We start from the raw sequence: 22,911 nt of genomic DNA on the forward strand, positions 1-22,911 counted from the left end.
TGGTTCTTTGAAGACATGGTAAACTTTATCTTTAGATCTGTGTTTCACCGAGCAGTCTCTCGTTCTTGCTCTCATATACCGGCACCTGTATCTCAGCTGTCTTTCTCCCCAGACACATTGCTTTTAAGTCCACCTGGATTCAGACCCACCTGGATCCCTCAGAGTTTAGCTTCTGAGATATGGGTAGCTCTCCAGTGGTCTTAATGAAGTCACATGTGGCCTCCTAGATAGCTAGGTTTTGCAGCCTTAGGCAGTGCTTCTCTCTTGCATCTTCCTTTGATCTCACCCCCACCCCTTCCCTGCAGAGTCCATTGAGGTCCCTCCCATTCCTTCTGAACAATCCTCAGACACCTGGCACCCACCCTTAGGGGGCAATTCTAGGATAAGATATTACCACCGTGCAGTTCAGCATGATCTTAATCTCAATCCTATATTGTACTTTAAAGGGGATCGTCTTCCTTGGGTACCTTTCTGCAATTTCTTCATTCTTGAAATGTTTTCTTACTTCTTGCCCAACCTTTCTTATTCCCATTTTCTCATACATAAACATTTTCTTCTGTGCTGGGCATTGCATGCAGAGGCTTACGTGTTAGTAAACACTGTACCATTGAGTTGTATCCCCAGCCCAAAACATTCCTTTTCTTTTATTTACCCTCACATTATTGTGTAGTTTCTATGTCTTAATTTGAACTATATTGATTCATATATGTCTGTTTTTCAGAATAATTCACTCCTTAGTTCTGTGAGATCAAGCACTACTACTGGGGAGAACAAGCTATGTAATTCAACAACATCCCTTCTGTTTTTGTTGCATAGGGAAAAAAAACCTTTTGACACTTTACCATAAGTTTCCATTTAAAATACTGTTTGTTCATTATTCAGAATCACTAAATGTTCTTTGTATGGTTTTTCTTCTCCATCTTTTGCTCAGACTGTTTAGCCTGCATTACTAAAGTATGAATATTTCCAAGTTAATAGTTTTTATTCATTTCTCATCTCTAGGTATCTCTTGGTTTTAGCTCTCCTCTAAGGAAAATCCAATTTATATTTGTAATCCTAATAGTGTTTCTACAATTAGTTCTAGAGTCATCTTTTGTTTAGATTTACTTATACTATTTGTGTTTTGTGTAACTTTGTGTGCCTGCATACATGTATGTGCACATGTCCACAATCTCCCAGAGGTCAGAGACACTGGATGCCACTAAAGCTGGAGTTAGAGAAAGCTGTGACCTGCCAGATGTGGGTACTGGGAACCACACTCAGGTCCTATGCAAGAGCAGTAGGCACTCTTAACTCCTGACTCATCTATCTAGACTCAATCACTTTTTATTTTTATTTCAACAGATATTGAATACTTACTATATGCCAGGCAGAATGATAATGAAAATTAAAGGTGAGCTAAGTGCATCTGTTGTACAGGACAAAACATTGGTAAGTTAAAAAGAAAAAAGAGGGACCCATGGAGGGACCCATGGCTCCAGCTGCATATGTAGCAAAGAATGGCTTTATGTAGCAGCAGTGGGAGGGGAGGCCCTTGGTTAAAGGCTAGATGACCCAGCTTAGGGAATGCTAGGGCGGTGGTAGGGGGGTGGGGAAGCACCCTTGTAGAAGCAGGGGGGAGGGGAGATAGAATAGGGGGGTTGCAAAGGGGAAAACGCCCAGGAGGGTGATAATATATGAAATGTAAATAAATGAAATAAGCAATAAAAAAGTTTACACCAAAAAATACTGTCCAATGTAGTAAGTGCTGCAATTGACGTAGATAGTATTCTAAGAGCATGAAAACTATCGATGTAGATAGTATTCTAAGAGCATGAAAACTATTGATGTAGATAGTATTGTAAGAGCACGAAAACTATTACATTTTGGAGGAGGGCAGGGAGTGCTTCCAACAGAATGTATAATGTAAGTATAGACTTAAAGTCTTGATACATGAGGAATTACTATGTGAAGACTGGGTAGCCAAACTTGAAAAGACAGTTCCAGACAAAAGGGGTCAATAGGTACAAAGGCCTACAGGTCACAAAGAACATGGTATTTGGGGGAAACTATCTTTAGTTCAGATCCTAAAGTTCCAGATAGGCTAGCCAGAGTTAAGGTAAAGTGATTAAGTCGAAGTTGAAGCAATATGTCCAAATGTCTTAGTTTATAGTCCTTTTAGAAGTTAACATATGGGCTGGAGAGATGGCTCAGTGGTTAAGAGCACAGACTGCTCTTCCAGAGGTCCTGAGTTCAATTCCCAGCGACCACATGGTGGCTCACAACCATCTGTAATGAGATCTGATGCCCTCTTTTGGTGTGTCTGAAGACAGCTACAGTGTACTCATATACATAAAAAAAGTTAACATATTCTGATCATGGTTTTTCCTTTCTCAGCTTCTCCTAGATATTCCCTTTCTCCCTACTCATTCAGGGTCACACTCTTTCTCTCTTAAAAAAAAAGAACAAGCAAGCAAAACACAAACAGATCCCTTGTCTCCCCCCAGTCCCCCAGTTAGGTTTGCTTATCTTTTGTAAACTCAGGCTGAGTGAGTTGTCTATTACAGTCTTCTATAGACTTCGATTACCAGACAATTTTTCCACTTTTACATATATCCACTGGAATCTTTTATTTATCTCACAACATGGAAGGAAATCTGACTAAAGTACTTTGTATCTTCCCTAAAATAAATCCCATGTCACATCTAGTAGTTTTTTTGCCATTTTATTTATTATTTTTGTTGTACAGTTTTTATTCTAGGAACTATTGGTTTAAAATCCAGATTCACTTATAAAATAAAAAGGGTTGTACATAAAAAACACAAACAAAAAACAAAACTAAAACCAAAATCACTCACATATAAAAGCACAAAATCAGAAGTGAAAATATACAAGCAAAATACAATAAGACAAAAAAATCTGCACAAAGCTATGTGAGACAAAATGTCTATGTAAATACCATTGAGTTCATTTTGTGTTGTCTACCAACTCTTGGGCATGGAGCCTACCCTGAAGTAGGTTAATATACCCAGTGAAACTTCAGTGGAGAAACCTACTTTTTCCTTTCCAAGTGAGTACCAGTTACAGATAGCTTCTCTGTTAGGGATCCAAGCTCATCTCCACTCTCACCTCAGTGCTCGGACCCTGTGTGGCTTGAACGTGTACCAACCCTATATGTGCTGCTACAGTCTATGAATTCCCAAGTGCATTGGTCCTGTGTCTGGAGGACTGTTTCCTTGCAGTCATCCATCTCTTCTGGCTCTTCTAATCTTTCCATCTCCTCTTATACATAGCTCCTTGAGCCCCAAGAGGCAGGGGTTAAAGGAAATATCCCTTGTAGTATTGAGTGCTCCAAAGGATTTCCCTATCTGCAAACTGTACAGCCATGAGTCTCTGTGTTAGTTCCCACCTGCTTCAAGAAGCTTCTCTGGTGATGGCCGAATATGGCACTGTTCTGTGAGTACAGTCATTTTATTGCTATATTTCTTTAGCACAAATTTTTTCAATATTCTTCCAACCTCAAATGTACTATTTATGAGTTAGTAAAAAGTGAGTAAGACACATTTCAAGCTGAGTTCAAGCTACATGGTGTTAACATATGTCAAACAAAATAAACATAGCTCTGTCTCCTCTCTCTCTCTCTTTCTCTTTCTCTCTCTCTCTCTCTCTCTCTCTCTCTCTCTCTCTCTCTCTCTCTCATTTTGCTGCCTAAGGGTTTGGATATGGAATTCTCAGCTCCTTCTCCAGGACAGTGTCTGCCTGCATGCTGCCATGCTTCCTGCCATGAGGAAACTAAACTGAATCTCTGAATGGTTTCGTTTATAAGAGTTGTTGTAGTCATGGTGCCTCTTCACAGCAAACGCTAAGACAAGTAGTAAATATGTTCTTTACCACTCAGTCATTTCTCAGCCACACGAGTCACATATTTTTATGTTTAATTTTTTTCCTAATGTCACTACCATTATTAATCCTTTATCATTGTCTGTGTTGTCCCTATACTGAAACAACAAACCTTATCCTCTCCAACAACTCAGTTTTGTATCTGATTTCACATCTTCCATTTAAAGAAACTTTCCTGACCTCTTTTCAGTACTGTAATCATACTAATTTGAATTATGTGGATGTGTGTGTGTGTTCACATGGGAGTTTATTTACGTCTGGAAACCAAAGATGGTGCCAGATCCCCCACAAGTTAAAGTTACAGATGGTTGTGAGCTTTGTGGTGTTTAGGAACAGAATGTTGAGTACTCTACAACAATGGCTTTCAACCTGTGGGTCATGGCCCCTTTGTGGGTTAAAACACAGATATTTCCATTATCATTCATAACAGTAGCAAATTAAAGTTATGAAGAATCAACAAAAATAAATTTATGGTTGAGGGTCCCCACAACACGAAGGATTTTATTAAAGCATCACAGCATTAGGGAATTTGAGAACCATTGCTCTACAAGAACAACTTGTGCTGAGTCATGTCTGCACAGCAGTCATTAGTTTTATTTAGCCATATACTATTATACATACATTAATGAGAATTCACATATTAAAATATTTATTCAGGTCTTCTGTTGTCAGGTGTACTAGACCAAAGACATTAAGGAGTAAACAAGATAGGATTGTTCATTCATAGATATTGTGACATTATAGAGATTCCTGGATACACTTTGGGCATTGTGAATGTTAGGTGAGCTTTGTCAGTGGGACTGTAAGATCTTAGAGTTGAAAGAACAGCCTCTAAAGCTTTATGATAACTTGCTTCTATTTAAATAACAAGAAATGGAAAGAAATCAAGATGAGCCAATAGAAAAGCTAAGATGCTGGAAAGGTTCTTAGAATGGTTCCTACGTGTTGTGGACACATTTTGAACCAAATGGGACATTTATCTAGGACATAATATATTTTGATTTGTAATACTTAACTAAGGAATACTGTTTGTTTGTTTGTTTGTTTTTTAGACAGTGTTTCTCAGTGTAACCTTGACTGTCTTGAAACTTGCTTTGTAGACAGGATAGCCTTAAACTCACAGAGATCCCCCTGCCTCTTGAGTGCTGGGATTAAAGGCACCACCACCTGGCAAGAGCATTGTTTTTGTCAGTCGTTTATTACCACAAATATTTGGTACATTTAAATAAACATATTTATTTTTTGAGTAACTACTGTACATGAATCCAGAGCTTCTCATCACTGTTGACACCAGGCCACATAATTCTCTGTGGTTTGTGTATACGTTGGTTGGGAGCTCTCACATGCACATGAGAATATTTTATAGTATCTCTGTTCTTTTCCCACCAGATGTGAAACAAAATTGTACCCAGCTTTGGGTCAATAATGTCTTTAGGCATTTGTCTACTAAGGAGAATAAGAACCCTTGCCTGGTCTACTACATCACTATTTGAGATAATGTTACACATGGTGGCACATACCTTTTATATCAGCACCAGGGAGGTAGAGGTAGGTCTGTGACCCCACAGGACTGCCTGGTCTATATAGTGAGTTGTGGGCCAGGCTCCATCTGGGATACATAGTGAGTCCCTGTCTCAAAACAAACAAGTAAGCAAACAAACAAGGCAACCCCAATTATCTCTCTTCTAATATTCAAAATAAACCATTTGTCTTTACATTTTACCCTGACAATACACATGTCGTAGTCACAGGGATTAAGAGAGAAATAATCATGTTTTGAAAAATTAATATGAATTTTCTCTACTCTTTGAAATTGTCTTTTGGTATTTTTTTGTTTTTTTTTTGTTTTTGTTGTTGTTGTTGTTGTTGTTGTTTTTTGCTTTTTTTTCCAGAGCTGGGGACGAAACCCAGGGCCTTGCACTTGCTAGGCAAGTGCTCTACCACTGAGCTAAATCCCCAACCCCGAAATTGTCTTTTGTTAAGACAGTCATTTAGTAGCCATTTTGTGTGTGTGTGTGTGTGTGTGTGTGTGTGTGTGTGTGTGTGTGTGCTGTGAGCTAGGTAAATTATCTCACTTTAATCCTTATAACAGTCACGAGAAGTTGCTATTAAATCTGAATAGGAACAATTTGACATTAGTGTACTTAAGCAATTTGTCTAAACCTATGCAATCGGTGGTTCTATATGGATTTTAAATCCAGATCACTGACATCAAAATCACCTTCTACAAATCACACCGAACTTACCTTCCTTTCGTATCAGTGATTTTCAATTACTGTAATTAACCCAATTAATGCATAATTCTTCAAGAGGAATCCATTGTCTTAAAGTGAATTTTATTGCCCTCAGGATATAATGTATCAAAAACATTCTTTCTTCAATTAAATTGTTAGAACTTCGTTTTATCACTTTTTTTCACATTTTTATGGGATAGTACAAGGTAGAGGACAGTGTATGCCATGTCACATGTGTGGGGTTTAGGACAACTTTTGTGAGTCTATTCTGTCCTTCCACAATGTGGGTCCCAGAGATTCAACTCAAGTTTGGTGATAAGCATCTTTCCATCTCAACAGCCTAAAGATCAGCTCATTTTTTTCATGTTAATGATATAACCTTCCCAGAACTCTTCAGTTACTGGAAACAGATACGTTGCTAAACCAGAAACAAGTTGGCCAATGAATTATACACCATATGAAGACTGTAGAAGGGAGATTGCCACAAACTCCAGGACAGCTTGTGTTACAGAATGAGTACCAGCTAAATCTGTACAGCAAGACTGTCTCAGTAAACCGAAACAAGCAAACTAGACATGGAAGGGATTGGTTTCTCACACCTGCTAATAAGCCAATGGTGTTATGACCATATAGTTATCACCTCAGGTTTCAGTGATCTTGCTGAAGTTTTGTGTAGTTGAAATACAGTTTGTTATTGTGAAACAACCTAAAAGACTGTGTGCTAGATAGAATAACTCCAATTCTGAGAATCCCAAAAGTCCAGAAATTTAACTTCTGATTCTATCATTAATATCTGGACACTGGTGGGGAGGGGAGGGAAGGGAAAATATCTTGACACTGAACAAGTTATTTCTATACTTTGTCTCATATTCCCTACTTAAATAATGAAGGGAGCAGGCCACAGGATTTCTAATGCCCTTTTCAGGTCAGACATTCTACAGAGATCTGGACTGTAGAAACCTTCTTGGGGAGAATAGAAACAAAAGCTGAGCATAGTAAAATATGGTTGTAAGCATAGCATTTGGAGCTGCAAGCAGCGGGATCAGGATTTACATCATCTACCAGGAAATAGAGTTAAAGGCTAGCTTTGTGTACTGGCTAGTTTTGTGTGTCAACTTGGCACAAGCTAGAGTTATCACAGAAAAAGGAACCTCAGTTGAGGAAATGCCTTCATGAGATCCAGCTGTAAGGCATTTTCTCAACTAGTGATCTAGTGGGAGGGCCCAGCCCATTGTAGGTGGTGCGGTCTCTGGACTGGTGGCCTTGGGTTCTATAAGAAAGCAAGCTGAGCAAGCCAGGGGAAGCAAGCCAGTAAGTAACATTCCTCCATGACCTTTTCATCAGCTCCTGCTTCCTGACCTGCTTGAGTTCCAGTCCTGACTTCCTTTGGTGATGAACAGCAATGTGGAAGTGTAAGCTGAATAAACCCTTTCCTCCCCAACTTGCTTCTTGGTCATGTTGTTTGTGCAGGAATAGAAACCCTGACTAAGACACCTTGTCTACGTGAGATCTTGTCTTAAGAAAAGAAATAAAAAAGAAACATTGTATAGGTATTATCAAGGATCCTCTTTGTATATGTGGGGGGAGGATTGCTAAGGACCATTCTTGGGGCTTTGTATATATTAGGTAGATGCATCGCCAGCTTACTTTATCTCTTTTTAATTTTTTCTTCTTTAAATTGTATGTACATTTGTGCTTTGCCTGCATGCATGTCAGTGTGCGGGTATTGGATCCAAGGAACTGGAGTTATAGACAGCTGTGAGCTGCTGTGTGCATGCTGGGAATTGAATCTAGGTCCTCTGGAAGCACAGCCAGTGCTCTTAACCATTTCTCAAGGCTTCCTTTTGTCTCTTGACAGAAAAACTAATTGGTAATTGAGTAAGAAAAGAACTTCAAAGCTGTATATAATCTTATAATTATTGGTTCGTTGAGGTTAGTTGTTTTATTTTTTAAAATAATGTTTTGCTCTGTTTTTGTTTTTTTTTTTTTTTGAGGCACATTTTCACAGTGTAACACAGGCTAGCCTGAAACCCTCTATGTAGCCCAATCTGACCTTGAACTTGTGATCCTTCTGCTTTGACTTCCCAAGAGCTAGGATTACAGTCATGATATATCACACCTGGCTGATTGTTTTTAATTTTTTTATTTAACTTTCTTTTTGCTTAGTACTTTTACCTCCATTTCCTCTAGATGGTGCTCCAGAATAAAAAGTAATTTTGTAATCGAAAGGCTATCAAAAACCACATTTAGCCAAAAGGTACACACCCAATGAATTCCAAAAGCTGTCATGTATTTAATCTATATCACAATTTATATCATACTGGGAATATGAAACATAATTGTATTTCCTACATTTTACATGGTTATTTAATATAGAACAAACCACCATATGTATGGACTACTACTATTGTTACACTGTGTACCAATTTCATTTCTCATGTCTGTGTTATGACATCCAGCCATTAATTGGTGTTAGAAATACAGAGTACCCTTTGTATCTGCTAAGTACAGTGTTTCACTCATGGAATAAAGCTTTTAAGAGCACGGAACATTCTAATTGAGGGAAAGGCAGTTATCTTTATGGATGTGGTCACTGGTTAGCCAACCACGCTTCAGAGGATGGCCTTACCCCTATGAATATATGAGCAGCAGAAATTGGACTGGGTGGTTAAGGGGTATGGAGATCAAAGATGGATCTGGGAGGAGTTAAGAAAAGGACTAAAGGTGAATCTAGTCAAAATATATTATATGCATGTATTAAATGCTTAAAGAATAAAAATATACTTTAGAATAAATCCACAGAAAACTATGGGACACCTAGAGTTACATTTTAATTATAGTTCCATAGAAGTATCATGAACTATAAAGATAAAATATTTTATCTACATTATATAGTTTATTATAATATTTTATTAAATCAAAATACTTAAACTTCAATTTATATACTGTATGTGTTCTATATTGATTTGACTTTTATTAAAAGTAGAAAACAAAGTTTAATCAATTGTAATCATTTTACTGTGGCTTTTAATCTCTTTGTCATGGTTTGTATCTTAAATACCCCCACTCCTTCAGTTTCTTGTGTTGAAGGGATTGGCCACCAGCTAGAAGGTGGTGTAGCCTTTTGAATATGAGGCCCAGTGATAGAAAGGTAGGCTAGTTGATGCATGGTCTTGTAAGAGATACTAGACTTGAAAGTGAACAGATCTGTTTCACCATGCTCTCATTATAGGCCCAAGTTGATCAGGCCAAGGAACTGTAGACTGGAATCCTTAAAACTGAATAGAAAATAAACCTTTTTTCTGATTTCTCTTAGGTATTTAGTACAGCAAAGGAAAGTAGACTACCGTATTTTATAGCCTTCATTATCCCATTTTATAGTCTTCCTAAGGGACAGACTAAATCTACAAATCCAATCTCCATCATAGGTCTCTTTCTTACTCTATTTCTGAAGTGCAGTGGTAATAATTCCTTAATATCTCAGCATTTGACATTTGCAAATTAAACATCACTTTAAAAGACAAGGCATGCTGTCTCTGGATGCCATGTGTGTTTCTCGAGGCTGTGTGTGTGTGTGTGTGTGTGTGTGTGTGTGTGTGTGTGTGTGTACTTCTGCAAGTGTATTGGAAAGAGATTTGTGGTACTAGAGATCAAACCTAGGGTGCCCCATATGCTAACCATATGTTCGACAGCTGAGTACATCCATAGTCCTACAATTTTTTGTTTTGAATATGGCTTCTATCCTATGAGATCTTGAAGTTAGTTGCCATTTTAAAATAATTACTCACCCAGTAAATATTTAAATGCAGCCAAATTGCTTATTTTATTTTCTCTTTGCACCAGCTGTTATTCCTGAGAATTTTTAAAGTAATTAATTTTTAAAAAACACAGGAGCTCATGTACCTCATGGTTGGCATGGAACTTTGATATGTAGCCAGTGACAACCATGAATTCCTAATCTTGCTTCACCTCCCAAGTGCTGTGCTTAATAGTATATATCCCATGCCTGCCTCAATTTAATATACATACTTTTGGACAGGGTCTTATCAATCTTAGGCTAACTGTTAATTCAGTGTGTAGTTGAGGATGACCTTGAGCTTTGATCATATTCCTTCACCTCCCCAGTGATGAGATTTCAGGCATAAATCACCATGCCCAATTTATTCAGTGCTAGGGATTGAACCTATACCAATTAAACCGTTTCACCAGCCTCTTGAAATTCTTTTGGATCTTATTTATCCAACATAGAGATGATATTTTATTTTATTTCTTCCTTTTTGTTGCTTCATTTTTGTTTTCCTGAGATAGGATTTCTTTGTATAGCCCTAGCTGTTCTGGAACTGTCTCCCTATACTATGCTGGCCCAGAACTCAAAGATCCAACTACCCCTGACTCCTCATTTTTCATCAACAACAGCGTTTTTCTTAGTCTACACTTAGATACATAATTTTTTAATAAAATTTCCTCAAGAATATTTATTCCTTCTTTATTGGTAAAAGGTCAAGATTCCTTTTAACATTGAAATAAAGCAAAAAAAAAAAAACTCTGGAAAAGTAGTTAATAATTAATAGCCTGGATATTCCTGAGGATTGGGACGAGATCTTCAAATCCTACAGAGATATTTCTCAAATATTCAGAATTTGCCAGGATGGGTAGGGCAGCACTCTGGTGTGATCTTTGGGCTCTGGGAGGTGAGAGGAGTCCAAGGTCAACCTGGGCTACAGAGTAAATTCTAGGCAAGTCCAGGCTACTCAGAGAGCCATTGTCTCAATAAAACAGCAACATTAACAGTAAAGACACACTCTGAAGCTGAGTAGCTGTGATAACATTTTACAATGGCTTCTTTTAGTACCCTTTGTTCTACTTCAATTTTAGGTTAAAAGGTACAAATCAAATCAGAATGCAGTACCCCCACACCCAACGTCCACCCCCGCGTGCCTCTGCCTCTCTGATTTTGCTTGGTTTTGGTTTTTCCTAGACAGGGCTTCTTTGTGTATCCCGGGCTGTCCTGGAACTCTCTGTAGACCGAGTGGCCTGGAACTCACAGAGATCCACCTGCCTCTGCCTCCTGAGTGCTGAGATTAAAGGTGTGTGCTACCACTGCCTGAAGTTCTTTCAGTTTTAATTTAAAAACTGTCTCATAGTTTCATATGTGAGTACTGCACTTAGAGCATTTTCATCCTCCAACTCCTCCTGTGTCCTTCCCTCTCTCAAATTGTTCCTATGTAAATACACACACACTAAAACTTGTTGAGTGTTATTTAGAACTGACCATGTGGGATTCGATAATTTATCCTAGGACTCATTCCTGGAGAAGACTTAGTCTTCTCCCAGCAGCCATTTCATTGCCTGTAGCTCTTCATCAAGGGATGATTTCTTCCTTGCAAATACAGTTTGTATTGTTATTGTGCTGGTCATATTTAGGTGACCATATTGTTGGTATTTCATAGGTGTATCTTCCCTGTCATGTATAGATGATACTGTCTCCTAGCAGCCATCTTGGACCTCTGGCTTTTACAGTTTCTCTGCCCCTTCTCCTATGAAGTTCCTTGAACCTTAGGTATAAGGACTCCGTGTAGTACTATCAGTGGGAAAGCGCCACCCTGTGGTCACTTGATCTCTGCATTTTGACCAGTTGGAGATTTCTGTCGTGATCTGTAATAGGGATTTTGTTAGTATCTGGATATTAGTGGCAGCTTTGTCATCCTGTTTTTTGTAACTTCATTGAAACTATAAAAATATACGATACACACACACAAACACACACACATATGCGCACGTGAGCACATACACACACACACACACACACACACACACACACACACACACACACGAATAGACAAAATAATACATTTCCCTATGGTGTTTTCAGACTTCCTTAGTATTACTTCCTTTTCTATCTCCCTCTGTATTGCCCCCTCTCCCCACTTAGAGCCTGTTAATTCCTCTCTTTTCCCCTTTTATAGTGCTTCTGTCTACTAGCTACTTTCTACTATTACTTATCATTCTGCCTCCATGGTCTCTTTTTGCTTTCCTGGTTTCTGAAATTATTACAGTTACATACATCTAAAAATTAGGAGATAGGATCCACAGATAAGTGAGATCATGCACATTTGTTTTTCTGGAACTGGGTTATTCTACTCAGTGTAATTAATATTTACTAGTCCCATCCATTTACCTGAAAATTTTATTTTCCTTTATAATTGACTACAACTCCAATGTGTTCTATTTTCATTTTCTATTCATCAGTTGAAGGAAATTTATATTGATTTTATTTCCTAGCTATTGTGAATAAAACAGCATTGAACACAGTTAAGCAACTAGCTATGGAGTACAACATCATGTCCTTTGGGAGTATGCCTAGGAGTGGCATAGCTCGATCATATGGTAAACCTATTGTAGTGGCTATTCCTGGTTGTCAACTTGACTGTATCAGGAATGAACTACAATCCAGAATTGCAAGGCTTACCTTTGATCCTGATCTTGAGGCTGGGAAATACAAGTTTCTGACCTGGATCTTGGTATAGAGATCTTGAGACAAATTGGCTATGAATCCCAGGAGCCTAAGGCAAGGAGATCTCTAAATTCAATGTCATCTGGGATAAAGCAAATCCAAGATCCAGGCATGGTGGTACACACCTTTAATCTGGGACACACTTTCTGCTGGAGACCTACATAAGGACATTGGAAGAAGGAAGAGGCTCTCTTTTTCAAGTGCCTGCCCTGTGGGACTGAGCCACCACTAGATCCTTGGACTTCCATTCACAGCTGCTGCTGATCATTTTTGGGGAGTTGGACTACAGACTGTAAGTCATCAACCAATTCTCTTGCTATATAGAGACTACTCATAAGTCCTGTGACTCTAGCGAACCCTGACTAAGACACCTATATTTATCTTTTTTTTCAAATTCTCCATACTGATTTCCTAATGGCCCCACCAGTTTGCAGTCTCAACAGTAATTGAGGATTCTATTTTCTCCTAATCCTTACCAGCATTTGTTGTCCACTGTTTTCTTGTTCTTAGCTGTTCTGAGTGTGGAAATATAAAACATCAAAGTAGTTTTAGTATGTACTTTTCTAGTTGCTTAAGATGTTGATCACATTAAAAGATATTTGTTGACCATTTTTATTTCTTCTTTAAAGAAGTCTGTTCAGATCAATAGCCCATTTCCCCTTGGATCATTTGTTCTCTTGACTTTATTTTTCAAGGTTTTTGATTATCCCAAATATTAATCCTCTATCAGATATATAGCTGGCTAATATTCTTGGTGGGCTTATTCTTCACTTAATTGATTATTTTGCTATTTTAAATAGCAAACTATCTTTTAGAGATTTATAGTTTTGAGTTTCCATTCATAAGTTGTTGGCCTCAATAACTGAGCCAATGGAGTCCAGTTTATAAAGTTTCTTCCTGTTCCTATACCTTCTAGAGTATATACTATGTTTTCTTCTAGCTGTATCAGCATTTCAGATTTTATATCCAGGTCTCTGATCCATTTGGAGTTTACTTTTGTGCAAGGCGACAGATACCAGTTTTCTTATGATCTTTCGTTGAAGATGTTGTCTTTCCTCCTGTATGTATACTTGGCATCTTCATCAAATATCAGATGGTTGTAATTTTTCATATTCATGTCTGGGTGTCTATTTTTTCCAGAGAGAGAGAGAGAGAGAGAGAAGAGAGAGAGAGAGAGAGAGAGAGAGAGAGAGAGAGAGAGAGAGAGAGGGTTTTATGCAAGTAATGATATATTTTTGAAGTTGAGTATGGTACATCCTCCAACATTAAACATTTGGTAGAACTGTTTGGGAAGAATGTATGTTGGAAGGTCCATGCTATTCCTTCCCAAGATGCTTATGGTCATATGTTTCATCACAGCAGTGGAAAGCTAGCTAAATCTAATCAACAGCTCATGAAATCTTCTCTAAAATAGACCATGTAGTTACTGACACACACACACACACACACACACACACACACACACACACACACAATCACATACACATACACATACATACACATACACACATACATATACATACACACACATACACACACATACACACACAGACACACACAGACACACACACACACACACACACACACACACACACACACACACACACACGTTAGCAAATTCGAAAACCTGAACTATCTCTGTGTACCCTATCTAGCCACAATGTAGTAATGCTTAAAGTCAGCAGCAAATTAAGTCTCTATAAAGAATACAAACTCTTGGAGATTCAACAACATATTACTGAATAAGTAATAAGCCTGAAATATCTTAGAACTAAATGGAAATTAAAATACAATACAGTAAACCTGTGGGACACATTAAAAGTTATCTTAAGAGGGAAAATTTTAGCTCTAAAATTCAGAAAGAGTATAAATAAATGACTCATAATGATACAACACAAGAGTCTGAAAAACAAGAACAAACCAGACCCAAATCCTGTAGATGGCAATAAATAATAAAGTAAAAGCAAAAATTGATGTAACAAAGAAAGTAATACAAAAAATCAAGAAGTCTAAGAGTTGATACTTTGAGAAGAGCTATAGACTGACCATGTAGCAGCATCAGTGACAACAACAACAACAACAACAACAACAGTTCAAATGAACCAACTCAGGGAGGAACAGAGGAGCATTACAATAATCACTGAAGAAATTCTGAATAGGGGAATTACTTTAAAAGCCTGCACTCTGCCAAGTTAGATGAGGTAAAAAAATAAATGAACACATTTTTCAATTCATCTGAAATACCAAAATTAAACCAAAACGACAACATGAGCAGACACATAACAAATAAAGAGATTGAAAAGTGTACTACAGATCCTTTGAACTAAGAAGAGCCCAGGTTTCATTAGAGGGAGGAAATACAGAGGGGACTAGTAACATAGATAACATAGAACAGATAAAGAATGGCCATTGTAGTAGCAATGAGCAAGAGAAGGGTGTCCAATTATTGACATTTTAAACATAATGTCCTTTTACTTGTCATATGACTAATCTAAAAAATATCATCCTTACAGAATGCAGTGTCTGAACTTTTTCAGAATTTTAAAGGAAAAGCTAAAAACAATATATAGGGAAATGCAGCAAAGGAGGATGGGAAATGTACTGGCTTCAGAACAAAGTTTCTCTACAGTTTTTCCAAGAAGTTCAACTGTGGTCTAAGTAATACAGGTCTGTTTGAAATTTTTGCATTTCTTGTTTTACAAAACGGAATGTATAGTTCTATTGGCTTGACACTTTTGGAGGCCATTCATCAATTACCAATTGTTCCCATGCATTCCTGGGTGATCACATACCTAGCGAGAGCCACAAGCTCTGCAAAATTCTCAATACCCTACAGTTATTTAGAATATAATTGCTTCAATTGCACTACCAGAGACTTTTCATTCAATATTTTCTTAATCATTTTAAAATACTACTCTATGTGTATAGGTGTTTTTGTTTGTATGCATGTCTTTGCACCATATCTGTGCCTGGTTCCCAAAGAAGGGCATCAGATTGCCTGGAATTGGTGTTACAGATGGTTGTGACTGGCAATATGTGTGCTTGGAATTGATTCCAGGTCTTCTGGTAGAGCAACCAGTGCTCTTAATATCTGAGTCATCTCTCCAGGCCTCTTTCTTAATCCTGTTAAACTGTAGGAGTATTAAGCATATTTACATTACTGTGAAACTATTCTCTGAAACTTTTATGTCTTAAACAAATTGAATCTCTACAAAAATACACAATTCCCTTCAATCCTTTCGTTTAGGTGGTAGAAATTATCATTTTGAACTTTGTTGCTATGAATTTGACTACTTTAGATATCCCATAACGATGGAATGATACGTGATCTGCCTTTCTGTGACTCTTACTTCACTTATCATAATACCCCCAAGCTTCATCCATTTTAAAGGATTTCCTTTCTTTTAAATATGAGAAATAATGCGTTGGATGCATATATCATGTTGTCCTCAGCCTTTCATGGACGTGTGAGTAGATTCACTACTTTTGGTTACTGTGAATAGTACACACATATACAGATGCTGATAATAGAATAGTCATAAATTTGAAAAAGGACTCGGAGGGCCATGGGAGAAGAGGGTAGTGAGAAAACATGTGGATACAGTACTTACATGAAATTTCCTGGACTTACATGAAATTCTATTTTTAAAAAATTTCTGTCTTCAACTATTTGGAAAATTTACCGCAGTGTTAAATTGCTAGATGCTATGGTAGTTATATTGATAATTTCTTGAGATGGACTCTTTGTTTCATTGCGGTTGGTCTCAATTGTGTGGTCACCTGCTCCTACCTCTGTATTCCAGCGATGACAAGCACAGACCACAATATCTAGTTCTTTTTAATTTTTGAACAAACTAATAATTGCCATAGTTACTGTACTGTTTTTTAATCCGACTCACAGTGAATTTAAAAATCCATTCTTGGGGTTGGGGATTTAGCTCAGTGACAGAGCGCTTGCCTAGCAAGCGCAAGGCCCTGGGTTCGGTCCCCAGCTCCGAAAAAAAAAAAAAGAAAAAAATCCATTCTTTTCTACACCCTTATTAAATTTGCTCTCTTTGTCCTGGTTGAATTTTGTCAGCTTCACACAAAACTGGACATATTTGGGGAGAAAAGCCTCAATGGAGAAAGAATATACCTCCATCAGATCTCCATCAGTAATTTTGTAAATTACTGGCTGATGTGTAAAGGCCCAGCTTACTGCTGATGGATGCCGACTCTTGACCAGTGGCCCGGGGTCGCATAAGAAACTAGGCTGAGTGAACACACTTACAAGCAAGCCAGTTTATCTTCCATGGCCTCTGCTTCACTTCCCACCTGCAGTTCCTGTCCTTATTGCCTTCAGTGATGGAACGTGACCCAGAATGTACTCTTCTATTTCTGAAATCTCTGGAAAACAGTACAGTAGAAAAATATGTCAAAAACTGAAGGAAAACCTGGAGACATAATTGAGGAAATCCAACATCCCACAGATAGGTTTTCTAGAAAGATACTATATAGAAAATCAATGGCAGGATGGGTTGAATACTTCAAGATAACTAAGTCAGTCTGAATGACAACTTCCAAGCCATTTAGAAGTATAAAATGCTATAGTTTGAATACGATTTAATTAAGTAACCCCCAAGAGACCACTAGAGTGAAGACTTCCTGTACAGGACGGTGATTTTAGGAGGTACCTCCAAGAAAGTCATGTTTTGGATCACTGGGGCATGAGGTAGTCCAAGTATGACCTCTTGAGTTCTTGTAGGAGGAATGCTATAAAATGAGTAAACTTAGCCCCACTCACTGTATTCTTTTTCTTTACTTGTGTGAGATATGTCTGCTCAATGCAATCTGCACTTCTGCCTGTGCCGTCTGTCATTTGCTGTGACATTCTCACCAGAAATCCATCAAAACTGTCAGGCCCCTTAATGTTGAAAATTGTAAGCTAAGCAAATTATAAAGTTAGTTACCTCTCAAGTGTTCTGTTGTGGTAATACAAACCTGACTAATACATGCGTACAATGGATTTGAGTTTGGGGGTATTTCTGTATTGTTTTGTTTTGTCTGGCCTCCAACTTGCTATATAACCAAGACTTGTTTTCGACTCTTAATCTCCCTGCCTCTCTACTTTTCAAGTACTGAGATCACAGTAAGGAGCTACCATGCCCAGTAGTTAAATAATATTTTATTAATATCTCCCCTCATTCTCAGTAAATATTTGTTTAAACATTTGCAATTTAATAGGGCATGAAGTACCTTTTCAGTTGTTAGGAAAATCCAGTATATTACATGGCACTTAGTATTCATAACACTCACCCACTCAATGCCAGTAATATACAAGATATTGTGACAAGAAAAAAAAAAAACCACTATCCTAACCTTGCAAACAGTTTCTGAATACTACAGTCCATGTTTCCATTTTCACCAAAGAAATAAGACTAGGTTCAGGGTCTGCTCATTCAGAAAAGAGATAAGGTGTTGTTAACAAGAGAAAAGGAGTTTGGCTATCAAGATGTCATCATCTATATTGGACACCAATATTGATTATTGAGTCTTTAGCTCTTGTTTTAAAGATCACATAAAATTTCTCTGTGTCTTCTCAGGTAAATCAGATACATTTTTTCTGCTTTGCAAATATGATTTATTGGAGAAATTGTCCACGTTATACTTCATATCCTTTTTTCAATTTAATTTAATTTTTTTCTTATTTACTTTATATCCTTCTCACTGTCCCTCTTCTGGTCACCCCTTTCCACAATCCTTCTTCATCTCTCCTCCCCTTCTTCTCTGAGTGGTTGGACCCACTCTCCCGGGTATTTCTGGCACTTCAAGTCTCAATCAGACACATTTTTTAAACATAATTTATCAATGTTTTATTTTGATGCTAGACGGAAAAAAAATCTATGCATTCAAAATTTCAACTAGATTCATTGTGTGTTGCTGGCTGGTGGATGAGTCACAGTTATTATGTAAATACATATCCCATTTGGCTTCCTCTCATCTGAGAAACAATATTCCTTATATACACACATTTTTGGTATATATAAATCTAATTTTCTGCAAAATAAGAGAAGCAAACAACTAAATATAAGCGTAATGAGGCTGAGGCAAATTTAATTTTCTGAACCTGTGTGTTTATTTCTTCATCTAGTCTTCTTTCCCTCAGGAAGCTCTTTGAGCTCAGGATCATTTCCTTATTTGATCTGTGCAGGTTGCAAATTGTTTTTTGTGGTTTTGAAAACAAAGATTTCATTCGTTAATCCCCAATTTGTTTGATGAAACTATATACTTAACGTTGCAAAGTATATATGAGTATATGAATAATTTTCCTTTCTCATGAACAAGTTATTTTTTCCTCAAAATAATATTTGCAAATAGAACTTCTTTAATTCAAACAAATAATCAGGTTTTATGGAATCCCTTGGCTAGGTGAAAGCCTAATCACATATTTATCAGGGGCTTTAAGTTTATAGGAATACAAAAACTAGAATATAGCTTAAAGGTAATCTAGTGCATTCTCTCATTTTCATATGGAAAAACTACAATCGACAAAGACTAATTAAATTGCATTAAAGCCCTAAGCATTGGCAGAAATTATCCATTTCAATGTTTAAAATAACCATGCTTTTCAAAATCTTAATTTCAGTGTGTGTGTGTGTGTGTGTGTGTGTGTGTGTGTGTGTGTGTGTGTTATATCTGTATGATAAGTGTATTGTGGTGTGTTTGTGGACATGCTATGGTGCATGTATGTAGGACAGAGAAAAATTTTGTGAAGTTGATTCCCTTTTTCTACATGGTTTTGAGGGATCCAGCATATGACGTCAGGCTTACATAGCAGGTAATTTTACCCTCACACACTAGGTTGTGCATCTTTATAACATTATACACATGCAAAGCAGTGGCTATCTGGAAAAAAAAACATTCTTCTGGAAAGCATGGTGCTAAGTAGCCAAAATTCTAAATCATTTAAATTCTGTGATATAATTGAGATTTTTGGAGTACTTTTAACACGAGGCTTCATGTATACTAGGCTGGCTTTGAGTTCATCATGTTGAATCAAAGTTTGTTCTTTGGGTTTATTATCCTACAGTTTTTCTATAATATTCTAATATTGCAAAAATATCTCAAAATTTGTCACATCTCAGGCTATGTTTGCACTATTAAATTGTAGCAATAAAAAATATCCATTTTGAAACACAAATGTCCTTCTACGAGAGGCTAGTTAAGGCTAGGAATACAGTGGAAGCTAAAACCATATTGAAGAACTACCCAGTGAAGAAACACTTGATGTAATTCTTGACTCCTAAGGACCAATCAAAGCCAGAACACAAACTCTCCTGGATGTCACAGAATTTCTCACTCTTATGCACTGCTAAAAGCCAGTTTAAAATATCACTGATAAATCTATAAAAATTATTAGTTATTAAAATTCTCAAACTTAATATTTTCCTATGTGATAAAATAAGAAGACATTCCTTCTGTATACCTGATTGTTATGGCTATATCAATCAGATCTCTTGTGATGGAGTTATATGATGAACAACTTATAGTTTCATGGAACACATTGTTATTCACTGAATGGATGGTGGGCAAACCATGTTTATTCTAAATTAGGTATCTGTCAGACAGAAAATGATTAAATGTCACCTGCCACTTTAAGAAGAGCAATTGTCAATACTTGTTGCTAATGGTAAACTTTTAGCTTGGAAGCAAAAGTTGGAATTGGATAAATTTGATATAAATAAGCCTTAGTGTTACTATTGATCTGATTTAAAAAACAAAAAACATTGTCAAAAGCAACTACAGGAGGAATGGGTTGAGTTCATCTTAAAACTCCCAAGTCACAATCCATCTCTGAAATAAGTCAGGGCATGAACTCAATGCAGGGACCTGGAGGCAGGAATTGAAGCAAGGGCCACGGGCAGCTAGTGCTTACTAGACTATACCTATGACTTACATAGCCCGCATTCATATACAGTTCTGGATCACTTGTGTGAGCTCTCCTCTGTCAATTAGCAGTCAAGAGAATGTCCTACAGACTTGCCTACAGGCAACCTGATGAAAACATTTTCTCAATTAAGATTGAGACAAATTCCTCTTCCCACTTGACTGTAATTTAATGTAAGTTTAGAAAAAAAATCTAACCAGGTCATGGGTTAGAATTTACTTTCTGCTATAGTTGTGTTTGGTGAGGTTTACAAGCTACTGTCCTAAGAGGGAGCTCCAAACACCTTTTGCAAATTTGGTATTATTTCAAATATTGCACCAATTCTGTGCAATATTTTGGGCAGACTGAGTTCAATTTTTTATCAAATTCTCATAAACCATTCCAAAGTTAAAATATGAGACAAAGTCATTCATATACATATAAGGCAGAGAAATAATAGATAAAGTCAAAGCAGCAATGTGATAAGATTTGTTGGTAATTTATTATGCACTAGGCTCTGTAGTAAATTTTAACATATAAGCAAATCAACAATCCTATGAGGTGACTATCACATTGACTGTATTCTTACTTTGAGGTAAGAAAAATGTTCCAGAAAGTATAGGAACCTGCAAATCATATAGCTAGTCAGTACTTGAGCTGTGATATTAAAACTAATCATGTCAAATTTTTGATAACCTCAAGTGACAATTCTTCTCAAACTGTAAAGCTTGTGTCATTTACCTCTTTGTTGTTGCTAATACTCTGGCCATATGTCAACGTATTTTAATGGTCTGATAGTGTCTTAGTCAATGTGCTATAGCTGCGATGAGACACCATGATCATGGCAACTCTTAAAAGGAAAGCATTTAATTCGAGCTGTTTTAAATTTTCAGACGTTTAGTCCATTCGTCAGCATAGCAGAACACATGGAGGCATATAGTCAGACATAGGACTGGGGAAGGACCTGAATGTTCTATATCTAGAACCCCATGAAACAGAAAAAGCTTCTGGGCCTAGCTTAGTCTTTTGAAACCTTACTGCCCACTTTCTCCAAGGCCCCATCTACCCAAATAAGGCCACACCTTCTAATCCTTTCAAATAGTGCCACTCCCTAAACCTTTAAATATATACAACTATGGGGGTCATTCTTATTCAAACCACAATGAAGAATGTTAGAAGAAATTTCAGACGGTGTGTTTCTATTTGTGTGATTATTTAGAATATCATGACATATATTTTGAATAGTTTTTATTGTTTTAGTTAAAGCATGAAATCACTGGGCTGAAGAGATGACTCAAAGATTAAGAGACATTGCTGCTCTTGAAGAGGATCCAGGTTCAGTTATCAACACTTACATGGTGGCTTACAACCATCTGTAATTCTATGTCCAACGGATCTAAACTCTCTTCTGACCTCTTTGGGGGACTGAGCACACATACATGGTCCAGATACACACATGAAGGTAAATATTACTACATATAAAAGACAGACAGACAGACAGACAGACAGACAGGATAGAGATATAAACTTGTGGTAAGGTAGGGTGTGTCTGGTTGTGTTATTACAGCATTTCCTCTGTCTCTGATGTTTAACCCATCCAATGCCTCACATTCTTGGCTTTTTCTTTAATTATTTTTTATACAGGCACACATATACAAATATATAAATACAACCTGTGAAGTTGATTTAGTATTGATTTTATTTTTATATTTTTAGGGCTGACCACCAGGCATTTGATAACCAATTAGAGGGTTCTTTGAGGAAGATGAATTTTTCCTTTCTCTCTTTTAAGTCATTAATTGCTTGTAGTTCTCCATTTCAAGATAAGACTCTGAGAATTCTTCTATCCAGTTGAAGTATCAGCTTTTGTTGGATTTGTTTAGGTCTTATTTAAATGGCCATACCATTGAGATTTCATGGGTATAGCTTTCCTGTCCTATCTAGAAGGCAAAATCTTATATCAGACTTTCTTACCCTCTGGCAGATGTTCTCTGAGCTTTCGGTTTAAGGGTTGTGTTGTTACTGTATCAATTATGGCTGGACACTCCCTGATCAGTAGTTCTCTGCATTTTCACTAGTTATGGCTTTCTCTAATTGGTCTCCATACACTGCAAAACGAAGCTTCTTTGGTAAGGAATGAGAACTATACTTACCTGTGAGTCTAAGGATAAATATTTAGAATAGAGTTAGAAATTACACTAGTTTAAAAAACTGGCATAGCAGCTCACTAGCCATGTGGGGTTTCTTTTGGGTTGTTGTTATTGTTGTTGTTGTTGTTGTTGTTGTTGTTGTTGTTGTTGTTGTCGTTGAGGTTGTTAATGTTTCTGTTTTGTTTTTGAAACAAGGTCTCACCATGTAGCCCTGGCAGGCCTGGAACT

General features: G+C 37.2%; 1 long non-coding RNA gene across 31 annotated transcripts in view; it reads left to right on the plus strand.

Moving 5' to 3' along the window:
• LOC134484057 (uncharacterized) overlaps positions 1–22,911 on the plus strand; it is a 166,402-nt gene that overhangs the window by 49,702 nt on the left and 93,789 nt on the right. For 7 of the 31 annotated variants that reach the window (XR_015646621.1, XR_015646607.1, XR_015646614.1 and 4 more), the window contains 2 exons: positions 1,345–1,393; positions 7,458–7,525. The exons of 4 other annotated variants lie outside the window; for them this stretch is intronic. This is a non-coding gene — a long non-coding RNA (uncharacterized LOC134484057). Of the gene's footprint in view, positions 1–1,344; positions 1,432–7,457; positions 7,526–15,140; positions 15,295–22,911 lie in introns of all 31 variants that reach the window. 20 more of the 31 variants (XR_015646619.1, XR_015646618.1, XR_015646617.1 and 17 more) reach the window with 7 other exon arrangements.

This window comes from Rattus norvegicus, chromosome X, assembly GCF_021556685.1.
Source record: "Rattus norvegicus strain SHRSP/BbbUtx chromosome X, alternate assembly SHRSP_T2T, whole genome shotgun sequence".
In the NCBI taxonomy this organism is placed as follows: domain Eukaryota; kingdom Metazoa; phylum Chordata; class Mammalia; order Rodentia; family Muridae; genus Rattus; species Rattus norvegicus.